Source organism: Ovis aries, chromosome 5 (assembly GCF_016772045.2).
Source record: "Ovis aries strain OAR_USU_Benz2616 breed Rambouillet chromosome 5, ARS-UI_Ramb_v3.0, whole genome shotgun sequence".
Taxonomy (NCBI): Eukaryota; Metazoa; Chordata; class Mammalia; order Artiodactyla; family Bovidae; genus Ovis; species Ovis aries.
In genome coordinates this window covers 97,006,260-97,019,359 of record NC_056058.1, presented here as the reverse complement: position 1 = coordinate 97,019,359, position 13,100 = coordinate 97,006,260, and the positions used below count along the sequence as shown (strand labels likewise).

The window sequence follows — 13,100 nt, the reverse complement described above, 5'->3', positions numbered from 1 at the left end:
TGGCCCCCAATCCCTCCCAGCATCAGAGTCTTCTCCAGTGAGTCAACTCTTCGCATGAGGTGGCCAAAGTACTGGAGTTTCAGCTTTAGCATCATTCCCTCCAAAGAAATCCCAGGACTGATCTCCTTCAGAATGGACTGGTTGGATCTCCTTGCAGTCCAAGGAGTCTCCTTGCAGTCTCAAGAGTAGGCTTTAGACATTATTAAATTAAAACATCTACCACAGCGTTTACAAATTCAAATAAAATGGAAACTAGTATAACTCCCAAATGATAGCCCATTTATAGAGCATTTATGAAATTTAATGCATACTTCAACACACTCAAGTTATTATTTTAAATTACGTTTTAATAGTAACCCTGTTAGGCACTTGACTTTAAGTCTTATATGAAAGAGTTCATTCTTTCTGTTTTTAAAAATTATTTTTGCTTCTACTCTGTTTAATTAGTATTATAATTCATAAGACAAACAGTACTTATAAAAAGCATGCATTTAAAACCTCAGCTCCTCTAGCCCGACCAAGCAGCCTTCCTTTTTCATCCATCCCTGACAGTGCAAATCCCTGCTTCCACAACAGGGGGCTCTCACATCACCATGCCCTCCTCTGTTTTTCTGCTTTCCCCAGCAGCTTTCTGGCTCCAGCCAGAGCAAAAAGGTTATGCCACCTATAATCAGTTCCCAGGCAGCTTCCCTGGCCCCATATTGTCATTATGGCCTGAAGACAGTAGCTGTAAAATCCCTCCCACTGGGCACCTCAACTGTCAACAACCCTCTATTGGCCAAATTGCAAATGCTAGACCCATACCAAACACTTCCAACCCTGAAACACAAGGGCCATAAATGCATACATACATACATATATACATAAAAAGAAGATTTGATTCATGGTTTGAAAGAGAAAGCTGAAATGCAGGACCGCTTCTTAATTGTAGAAATCCACAGGTAATATCTGAGGATAAGGTGTTTCACAGATTGCTATGTTTCAAGCTAAAATGACAATGACTCACAAGATTTATCATAGCACAGCTCAGAACGTGCATGACCACAGGTTCCTAAGTCAGAAGAAGTAGATCCTACTCAAAAGGAGATGTGAATGATCAGCGTGCAATACAGGAGAAATTCTGCTCATTAAATTCTGTTCAAATGTCAGAGAACATGTTGAGTGAAGAAGGACGATTCTGAGGAATGGACTTCAAAGTGGGTAGACTGCCAGCTCCTCACGTGTCATGGTATATAAATGGAAGCTTTTTGCAAAATGATAGTGTCTTAGGAGGGTTTTCATTCACTCATCCTTGAAGTGAGCAGAGCTTCAGGTTCAGGAGCTTACTCGTGTATTGCCATGAACAGAACAGGGGAAGCTACCTTAACTGTATAGCTGGACATTCTTGCAAGAGAATGTAGAACACTGATATTTATCTACAAAACACAACTCAAAGAAGTTTTAGGGGGAGACTCACTAAAGCCAGAATGCCAGCTCTCACCTGTGCCTCCTTTGAAGGTGTTCTGGAGAAGAAATTATGAAATGGTAAAGTTCAGCACTGACGGAAGAAGCTTATAGCATGATAATTATAGATTACTTTACTAATAAAAAATATAAATAAGGAAGATTCTGGGTAACATGGTACATACAGTTACTGAAGCTAAGTTAATGACTACATATAACACCTGAAACTATTAGTTGTAATTTTTCCTATCAGCTTGAGTTTTGCCTTCTTTCATCTCCATTCACAGTTCTATTTTATTTTTCATCAGATTCTACTTTTTTTTGAAGAAAATACTTTTTAGAGAGCTTTATGAAAGTGAAAGTCACTCAGTCATGTCTGGCTCTTTGCAACCCCTGGACTGTACCATCCATGGAATTCTAAATTGTGTTAACTTTTGAAATTAAGAAAGCTAACAGAGGGATACTAAGTATAATCACATAGTCAGTAGACATCATCTGATTCTTAGATTTGCTTACTTTTTAGAGATATAACATCAAGATGCTACCTTTTGCTTTTCTGCAAAAAAAAATGATATATATAGTTGATTTCTTAAAATATTAATTACATACTTTTGCTAATGTCTAATTCCTAATTGATAATGATGCCTAGCAAATAGAACAACTTATGTTTTAACTGCCAGGAGAGAAAATGAGTAACATTTTAATATTTAATTAGTAAGTCAATATGATACTTTACATTTGCTATCTTATTTGGCTCTTAAAACACTCTCCCAAGATGAAAATCATCCCCACTTTACAGCTAACAGAGACTTGGAAAATTTAAGTCACTTGTTCAAGAGGATGTATCTATACCTGGGAGTTTAGGACTGTTTCCTAGCTGTCATGAGTCAGAAATTAGTGAGCTGATGTCTTGCAGCTTTCTTAAGATAGATATTTAAAATTGTTAGTTTGGTTATTTGAAGTCATATTTTCAAACTATGGTGACAATAGTTACAGCTAAAATTCAAAGAGCATTGTGACAGCCACTAGACTGATGCAGATTCATTTTTTAAAAATTGCATATTTTTATCGCATAACTTATGAATCTACTCCCAGCTTCATGAAAGGCAAGATAATTGGTTCCGTTTCTTTTGAGTACAGTGCAAAAATAATAAAAGGTGCTTTTTAAAGTATCTCCCTTATCTTCCTTTGTATGTGAAATAGAATACCCTGTTTCTTAAGCTCAAGAAGATGGGGTTGAGGTTAGGTGCACAAGGGCAGCAGCAGAGACAAAGAACCGTATTCAGTTTCCAGAAGCATTGTAAGAATGGTTAAATACATGAAATCTTTAAATAAAGATAAAATGGATGAAGGTTCAGTTCAATTCAGTTCAGTTCAGTTGCTCAGTCATGTTCTACTCTTTGTGACCCCATGAACTGCAGCACACCAGGCCTCCCTGTCAATCACCAACTCCTGGAGTCCACCCAAACCCATGTCCACTGAGTCTGTGATGCCACCTAACCATCTCATCCTCTGTCGTCCCCTTCTCGTTCTGCCCCCAATCCCTCCCAACATCAGAGTCTTTTCCAATGAGTCAACTCTTCACATGAGGTGGCCAAAGTACTGGAGTTTCAGCTTCAGCATCAGTCCTTCCAATGAACACCCAGGACTGATCTCCTTTAGAATGGACTGGTTGGATTTCCTTGCAGTCCAAGGGATTCTCAAGAGTCTTCTCCAACACCACAGTTCAAAAGCATCAATTTTTTGGCACTCAGCTTTCTTTATAGTCCAACTCTCACATCCATACATGACCACAGGAAAAACCATAGCCTTGACTAGACAGACCTTGGTTGGCAAAGTAATGTCTCTGCTTTTGAATATGCTATCTAGGTTGGTCATAACTTTTCTTCCAAGGAGTAAGCATCTTTTAATTTCATGGCTGCAGTCACCATCTGCAGTGATTTTGGAGCCCAGAAAAATAAAGTCAGCTACTGTTTCCACTGTTTCCCCATCTATCTACCATGAAGTGATGGGGCCAGATGCCGTGATCTTAGTTTTCTGAATGTTGAGCTTTAAGCCAACTTTTTCACTCTCCTCTTTCACTTTCATTAAGAGGCTCTTTAGTTCTTCTTCACTTTCTGCCATAAGGGTGGTGTCATCTGCATATCTGCTGCTGCTAATTCGCTTTAGTCATGTCCAACTCTTTGTGACCCCATGGACTGCAGCTTACCAGGCTTCTCTATCCATGGGATTTTCCAGGCAAGAGTACTGGAGTGGGGTGTCATCACCTTCTCCACTGCATATCTGAGGTTATTGATATTTCTCCCAGCAATCTTGATTCCAGATTGTGCTTCCTCCAGCCCAGCATTTCTCATGATGTACTCTGCATATAAGTTAAATAAGCAGGGTGACAATATACAGCCTTGACATACTCCTTTTCCTATTTGGAACCAGTCTGTCGTTCCATGTCCACTTCTAACTGTTGCTTCCTGACCTGAATATAGGTTTCTCAAGAGACAGGTCAAGTGGTCTGGTATGCCCATCTCTTTCAGAATTTTCCACAGTTTATTGTGATCCACTCAGTCAAAGGCTTTGGCATAGTCAATAAAGCAGAAATAGATGTTTTTCTGGAACTCTCTTGTTTTTTTGATGATCCAGTGGATATTAGTATTAAAAGAAACGTTCCCAATGATGAAAGTTAATTGTTCATTTTCAACTAAAAATTCAAGCTAACCTAAATGGAAATATTCACATAAAATGATGTTCAACATTGCTATTTATTAGAAAAGCATGAGTTGATACTACAGTGAGGTACCACCTCCCAAAGGTCAGAATGGCCACAATTTAAGTCTATAAATAACAAATGCTGGAGAGGATGTGAAGAAGAGGGATATTCTTATGCTGTTGGTGAGAATCTAAATTGGTGTAACCACTGTGGAAAACGATATGGAGGTTCCTCATAAAACTAAAGGTGGAGTTGCTGTATGATCCTGCACTCCCCAATCGCTGGCATACACCCAGACAAAGCTGTAAGTCGAAAAGATACTTGCACCCCTCTGTCCCAGCAGCACAGTTCACCATCTGCAAGACATGGAAACAACCTCAGTGTCCATCGATAGAGGGACAGATAAAGAAAATATGGTACATATATGTAATGGAATATTGTTCAGATGTAACATTACTCAGCCATAAGAAAGAAGGAAATAATGCTATCTGCAGCAACAGCAGTGGACCTAGAGACTACCATGCTAAGTGAAGTGAGTCAGAAAGAGAAAGGCAAACGCCTTACGACTGCACTTATGTGTGGAACCTAAAATACGATATGGATGAACTTACCTTGAACATGCAACTCTGAGGATATTTTTAGAATGGTAATTGTATGTAGTTCACTAATTCATTTTTTTTAAACTTACCTTATATATGGAAATAACTGAAAAAACCCTTTTGCATAAAATGACAGTTTTCTTTAATCACTGAGGTTGAATCTAATCACAAGGTGCTATGAAGAATTTTGTTCGTATACTTCCTATGTATTAACAGTTAAATGAATTTAATAATGGGTTTTGATTTCAACTGTTGATTTGGAATGTAGTGTACACATAGTAAAATATCACAAGATGAAAAATAAGCTAAAGAGTTCATATGTCCATTTGATAGCACTTAGGGTTTTATGTCTTTCAGTGTGAAAATTGACTTATTCTATTAACACAGTTCACAACCCCTGAATCACCTGTCAGCTTTCAGCTCAAATCTTCTCATTGAGGGAGAACTATCATATTATTCTATAGGTTTGGGAGATTTTTTTCAAATTATAATTATGACTGTCTAAATCTTGGGACATGGGAGACTAAGCAATTTCATGGATCAATGAACTCTGAACACAAAATCCATTTTTTAAAATTACCCTCTTAAGGCTTCTTTTTAAAAAGTTTATAAAACCGTGTCTACATACATCTGTTAGAAAAAATGAATAGTTTCTGCCAACCATATTCTGTAACTTTTTGACACATTTTGAAAAATCCTTATATTTTTTATTTCTGTATTACCTTCAATTTACTTGACCTTCCCCCCATGCCAGTGAGAATAAATTGTTAATTTTTTAAATTCCAATGGAATGTTATTGGCACTTCTATTTGTATTTATATCACTGTGCTATAATCATTTGTGTGTTCTCTTGTCACTTGTTTCACAAAGGTGAACTTGTTGAGGGCAAGGGCGTTATATCATCATTCTTTTTTCGAGTATTCATTTCATTTACAAGGTGGACTGTACCTCAATCAATAAACATTTTTCAAGCAATTTTCCTGAAGTAGTTTTTAATCCATAATAAGGAGCTTACTTTATTTTTGTTGAATGGACCGAATGCCTTTGCTTCTTTATTATATTTTTTAATCTTTATTTTATATTTGAGTATAGTTGGTTAACAATGTGTTAGTTTCAGATACACAGCAAAGGGATTCAGTTATACATACTCAGGTATCTATTCTTTATTTCAAATTCTTTTCCCATTTAGGTTATTACAGAGTATTGAGCAGAGGTCCCTGTTCTATATAGTAGATCTCTGCTGGTTATCTATTTTTAATTAAATAACAGAGTTTACATGTCAGTCCCAGACTCCCAATATAGTCAATCCCCTCCTCCTTCTCCCCTGGGCATCATAAGTTCATTCTCTAAGTCTGTGAGTCGGTGAAGGGTTTGTTTCTTACTGAACAAAATATTAAAAAATTAGAAAACAGTCGACTACAGTGGCTATAAGTATTAGAGACAATTTTCTTCTAAGGGAATAATATTCTAGCCTGTCTTGTACTCTCTTTCCTTGAAATTTGTGTCCTTTCAATTCTATGGCAAATAATTATTTACATAAATTATGTTCATTTTCTTCTTCCTTAATAATGCCAACCTATTTGGAGGGGGGGGGGCAACTGTATCTGGATAAGTTTCCTGTTCTCCCAACTTTTCATCCTTAGTGCTGCATAATTGACATTGGGATATAAGCAGGAATTGGTAGCTAGAGCTCTATAAATCACATTCAAAATGACAAAACCAGCTTTTGCATTTGTACTTCTTATAGTTAAAGATATTTGAATAGGAAAATGAAAACCTGCATTGTGAAGCTGTCATATCATCCCTGAACTGCTCTATATGCTTATTTTGTAAGCTAAGTAAATCCAGTTGAATTAAACATGTTTCTAGTTCATGAAAATAAACCAAGACAACATGTTTCAGTGAATAGTACATTTTGTAGAATGAGCTACTGCAAAATCCATTTTGTAGTTTTTAAAAGAAAAATCTTATTTTTAAGTGATTTCAACTTGATTCAATAAAGATAGCATTAAAAAGACAGAGAAATATTTTCAGTGATATTTTTATGATATTTGATAATAAGAAGAGCTTATCTTATATTTTTGTAACATTATTCATAATCAGTTAAGTTCAGTTCAGTTCAGTCACTCAGTCATATCCGACTCTTTGCGACCCCGTGAATCGCAGCACGCCAGGCCTCCCTGTCCATCACCAACTCCCAGAGCTCACTCAGACTCACGTCCATCGTGTCAGTGATGCCATCCAGCCATCTCATCCTCGGTCGTCCCCTTCTCCTCCTGCCCACAATCCCTCTCAGCATCAGAGTCTTTTCCAATGAGTCCACTCTTTGCATCAGGTGGCCAAAATACTGGAGTTTCAGCTTTAGCATTATTCCTTCCAAAGAACACCCAGGACTGATCTCCTTTAGAATGGACTGGTTGGATCTCCTTGCAGTCCAAGGGACTCTCAAGAGTCTTCTCCAACACCACAGTTCAAAAGCATCAATTCTTCAGCACTCAGCTTTCTTCACAGTCCAACTCTCACATCCATACATGACCACTGGAAAACCATAGCCTTGACTAGACAGACCTTTGTCGGCAAAGTAATGTCTCTGCTTTTGAATATGCTATCTAGGTTGGTCATAACTTTCCTTCCAAGGAGTAAGCGTCTTTTAATTTCATGGCTGCAGTAACCATCTGCAGTGAATTTGGAGCCCCCCAAAATAAAGTCTGACACTGTTTTCCCCTGTTTCCCTATCTATTTCCCATGAAGTGATAGGACCAGATGCCATGATCTTTGTTTTCTGAATGTTGAGCTTTAAGCCAACTTTTTCACTCTCCACTTTCACTTTCACAAAGAGGATTTTAGTTCCTCTTCACTTTCTGCCATAAGGGTGGTGTCATCTGCGTATTTAAGGTTATTGGTATTTCTCTCGGCAATTAAAAAAAAATTAACTCAATTATTCATAATAATGGACTCAAAAGTAGCATTGGATGTATATTAGAAGACACTTAAAATGAATATATAGATGTTTAATTTATTGATAATCCAACATAGCTAATATCAAAAGAATAAGTTGGGGGACTTTATTTAATAGAAAAGAACCAATAGAGCACTAATCACCACCATAAAATTAAATTGTGCAAGATATTACTTATAATGGAGAAGCTATTCCAAAATCAATAGGAGATAAACTATTATATAACACATGAGGCAATTTTCAGGCCATAGAAATGGAAAAGGAACCAATGGAAATATCATATTAGATATTGTCTGAAACATGGATGATGAAGTGAGTCTCTGTATAGCATCTTCATATATCATAAACAATTCGCTATTATAAATTTTCACAACCATTTTCTGAAGTCTGTCCAGCACTTAAAAATTAATAAAAGTCTATTTGTTTGCTCTAGCAGAATACTTGTCATATTGTTTGAACCCACTGTCATGTAGGAAATGTGAACAACCAGTTTTTGTTCTCAGAATAAACCATTTTGAAAATCATAGCAAATTATTGATCTCTTGATTATGTTTTTTCAAGATTATATAAATCTGAATACTTTCTATAAAAACTTGGTTATTCTATTAGCTGTCAGTGTTCTTCCAAAAAAACTTCCTAAACATGAGACTAATAAAGGACCATAAAACTTTAACAGAATATTGTAATTTTAGCTTTAAGCATAACATACTATAACCAAGCTATCACCAAAACTAGTGTCTAGCTTCCGTGTGGACTGTCTAATGAAGAATTATGCATTTTTCTCAATTATAAATGAATGAAATAAGCCTTTTGCCTGCTAGTTCCTAGAGCCTGCTTTCACTCGCTTTTTTACTTCATAATCCTCCACCTATTCAAAGAGTTGTTATGCTTCCTCTGAAGATTTCTTACTGTTCTTTTAGGCTAAATGTCAACCACTTGAAGTATCTCTAAAAATAAGAGTGTTTTTCAATGTAACAGTGGCCCTTTTGGAATCAACATGCATTATGAAACTTTCCTCTCTCTCTCTCTCTCTCTTTTTTTTTTTTTTCCTTTTCTCCGGGCGATAGGCCTTCTTCACAGTCCAACTCTAACATCCGTACATGACCACAGGAAAACCATAGCCTTGACTAGATGGACCTTAGTCAGCAAAGTAATGTCTCTGCTTTTCAATATGCTATCTAGGTTGGCCATAACTTTTCTTCCAAGGAGTAAGCATCTTTTAATTTCATGGCTGCAATCACCATCTGCAGTGATTTTACTCCCAAAAATAAAGTCTGACACTGTTTCCACTGTTTCCCCATCTATTTCCCATGAAGTGATGGGACCGGATGCCATGATCTTCGTTTTCTGGAAGTTGAGCTTTAAGTCAACTTTTTCACTCTCCTCTTTCACTTTCATCAAGAGGCTTTTTAGTTCCTCTTCACTTTCTGCCATAAGGGTGGTGTCATCTGCATATCTGAGGTTATTGATACTTCTCCCGGCAATCTTGATTCCAGCTTCTGTTTCTTCCAGTCCGGTGTTTCTCATGATGTACTCCGCATATAAGTTAAATAAACTGGGTGACAATATACAGCCTTGACGTACTCCTTTTCCTATTTGGAACCAGTCTGTTGTTCCATGTCCAGTTCTAACTGTTGCTTCCTGACCTGCATACAGATTTCTCAAGAGGCAGGTTAGGTGGTCTGTATTCCCATCTCTTGAAGAAGTTTCCACAGTTTGCTGTGATCAGCACAGTCAAAGGCTTTGGCATAGTCAATAGAGCAGAAATAGATATTTTTCTGGAACTCTCTTGCCTTTTCCATGATCCAGCAGATGTTGGCAATTTGATCTCTGGTTCCTCTGCCTTTTCTAAAACCAGCTTGAACATCAGGAAGTTCATGGTTCATGTATTGCTGAAGCCTGGCTTGGAGAATTTTGAGCATTACTTTACTAGTGTGTGAGATGAGTGCAATTGTGTGGTAGTTTGAGCATTCTTTGGCATTGCCTTTCTTTGGGATTGGAATGAAAACTGACCTCTTCCAGTCCTGTGGCCACTGCTGAGTTTTCCAAATTTGCTGGCATATTGAGTGAAGCACTTTCACAGCATCATCTTTCAGGATTTGAAATAGGTCAACTGGAATGCCATCACCTCCACTAGCTTTGTTCATAGTGATGCTTCCTAATGCCCACTTGACTTCACATCCCAGGATGTCTGGCTCTAGACAAGTGATCACAGCATCATGATTATCTGGGTCATGAAGATCTTTTTTGTACAGTTATCCTGTGTATTCTTGCCACCTCTTCTTAGAGGTTATCTTCATTACCTCCACCATAATTTGTCCTCTCCTCACATAACAGGGAGGGATGGAGTCCCACCCATCAACAGAAAAGTGGATTAAAGATTTACTGAACTTGGCCCCACCCATCAGAACATCACCTAGTTTCTCCCTCAGTCTCTCCCATCAGGAAGTTTCCATAAGCTTCTTATCCTTATCCATCAGAGGGCCAACAGAATGAAAACCAGAATTACAGAAAACTGATCAAACTGATCACATGGATCACAGCCTTTTCTAAATAAATGAAACTATGAGCCATGCCATGTAGGTCACACATATGGATGGGTCACGGTGGAGAGTTCTGACAAAATGTGGTCCACTGGAGAAGGGAAAGGCAAGCCACTTCAGTGTTCTTACCTTGAGAACCCCATGAACAGTATGAAAAGGCAAAAAGATAGGACTCTGAAATATGAACTCCCCAGGTCGGTTCAGTTCAGTCCAGTCGCTGAGTTATATCTGAGTCTTTGCAATCCCATGAATTGCAGCATGCCAGGCCTCTGTGTCCATCACCAGCTCCCGGAGTTCACTCAGACTCACGTCCATAGAGTCAGTGATGCCATCCAGCCATCTCATCCTCTGTCGTCCCCTTCTTCTCCTGCTCCCAATCGCTCCCAACATCAGAGTCTTTTCCAATGAGTCAACCCTTCGCATGAGGTGGCCAAAGTACTGGAGTTTCAGCTTTAGCATCATTCCTTCCAAAGAAGTCCCAGGACTGATCTTCAGAATGTAGGTGCCCAATACGCTACTGGAGATCAGTGGAGAAATATCTCCAGAAAGAATGAAGAGATAGAGCCAAAGTAAAAGCAACACCCAGTTGTGGATGTGACTTGTGAGGAAGTAAAGGCTGACGTTGTAAAGAAAAATATTGCATCAAGGCAAATTGGAAGTGGTCAAATAGGAGATGGCAAGAGTGAACACTGACATTTTAGGGATGCTGTGAAAGTGCTGCACTCAATATGCCAGCAAAGTTGGAAAACTCAGCAGTGGCCACAGGACTGGAAAAGCTCAGTTTTCATTCCAATCCCAGAGAAGGGCAATGCCAAAGAATGCCCAAACTACCACACAATTGCACTCATCTCATATGCTAGTAAAGTAATGCTCAAAATTCTTCAAGCCAGGCTTCAGCAATACGTGAACCGTGAACTTCCTGATGTTCAAGCTGGTTTTAGAAAAGGCAGAGGAATCAGAGATCAAATTGCCAACATCCTCTGGATCATAGAAAAAGCAAAAGAGTTCCTGAAAATCATCTATTTCTGTTTTATTGACTATGCCAAAGCCTTTGACTGTGTAAGGTGAGGTGAAGTCACTCAGTTGTGTCTGACTCTTTGCGACCCCATGGACTGTAGCCTACAAGGCTCTTCCATCCATGGGATTTTCCAGGCAAGAGTACTGGAGTAGGTTGCCATTTGTTGATCACGATAAACTGTGGTAAATTCTGAAAGAGATGGAATTACCAGACCACCTGACCTGCCTCTTGAGAAACCTATATGCAGCTCAGGAAGCAACAGTTAGAACCGGACATGGAACAACAGACTGGTTCCAAATAGGGAAAGGAGTACGTCAAGGCTGTATATTGTCACCCTGCTTAGTTAACTTCTATGCAGAGAACATCATGAGAAATGCTGGGCTGGAAGAAGCACAAGCTAGAATCAAGATTGCTGCAAGAAATATCAATAACCTCAGATATGCAGATGACACCACCCTTATGGCAGAAAATGAAGAGGAACTAAAAAACTTCTTGATGAAAGTGAAAGTGGAGAGTGAAAAAGTTGGCTTAAAGCTCAACATTCAGAAAACTAAGATCATGGCATCTGATCCCATCACTTCATGGGAAATTGATGAGGAAACAGTGGAAACAATGACAGACTTTGTTTTTTTGGCTTCAAAATCACTGCAGATAGTAATTGCAGCCAGGAAATTAAAAGACGCTTACTCCTTGGAAGGAAAGTTATGACCAACCTAGATAGTATATTCAAAAGCAGAGACATTACTTTGCCAAGAAAGGTCCATCTAGTCAAGGCTATGGTTTTTTCCAGTGGTCATGTATGGATGTGAGAGTTGGACTGTGAAGAAAGCTGAGTGCTGAAGAATTCATGCTTTTGAACTGTGGTGTTGGAGAAGACTCGAGATTCCCTTGGACTGCAAGGAGTTCCAACCAGTCCATTCTAAAGGAGATCAGTCCTGGGTGTTCATTGGCAGGACTGATGCTAAAGCTGAAACTCCAATACTTTGGTCACCTCATGGGAAGAGTTGATACATCGGAAAAGACCCTGATGCTGGGAGGGATTGGGGGCAGGAGGAGAAGGGACGACCGAGGATGAGATGGTTGGATGGCATCACCAACTCGATGGATGTGAGTCTGAGTGAACTCCGGGAGTTGGTGATGGACAGGGAAGCCTGGCACGCTGTGATTCATGGGTTTGCAAAAAAGTTGAACACAACTAAGCGACTGAACTGAACTGAACTGAACTGAGGGACTGGACTGAACTGTCCCTTCCTTAATGCCTTCTATTCTTCTTGGGTATCAAGCTCTATCAAATACTGCTTTTTATCCCCTTTACAGCTTTTTGAATATTCTGGACACAATAATATTGTGGGATCTGAGGAACTAGTTATGTTTCTCTGTTTTATTTAATTATGTTTGCTTCTATACAACATTTGTCCCAATCTGCAGACAAATGAATTCCTTATGTTTCTGCTTTCCAGGTGGGTAACTCATCATACATTTCAATATTCCCATTAGGTTTTTATATGTTAATTATAGTTTCAGATGGAATATGATGATCAATCTCTGAGGTTTGACAGTACCTCTGCACATTATAGCTAAGCTACTTTTCATGAAATATCATATAATGTATGGCTTGCTTGTCTTTCATCCTTATGGCTGTGGGCTCCAGAAATACATAAACATATCTCTATATTGCCAGTGCTTAGAATTCAGAGCTGATCCTCAGTAAATTAGTTTTGACTGCCCAAATGAATAAATGATAATCATTATAATAAAGAGTTGAGGTAGGCATCATAGATAAAATTAATGATTTATCTTCTTTTGCACAAAGGTTTTGGAGAAGGCAATGGCA

General features: G+C 38.5%; 1 pseudogene; it reads left to right on the top strand.

Annotated features, from left to right (window-relative positions):
• The first annotated feature begins 990 nt into the window (after positions 1 to 990).
• On the top strand, positions 991 to 1,616 carry LOC101103978 (myotilin-like; annotated as a pseudogene).
• The last annotated feature ends 11,484 nt before the right edge of the window (positions 1,617 to 13,100 follow it).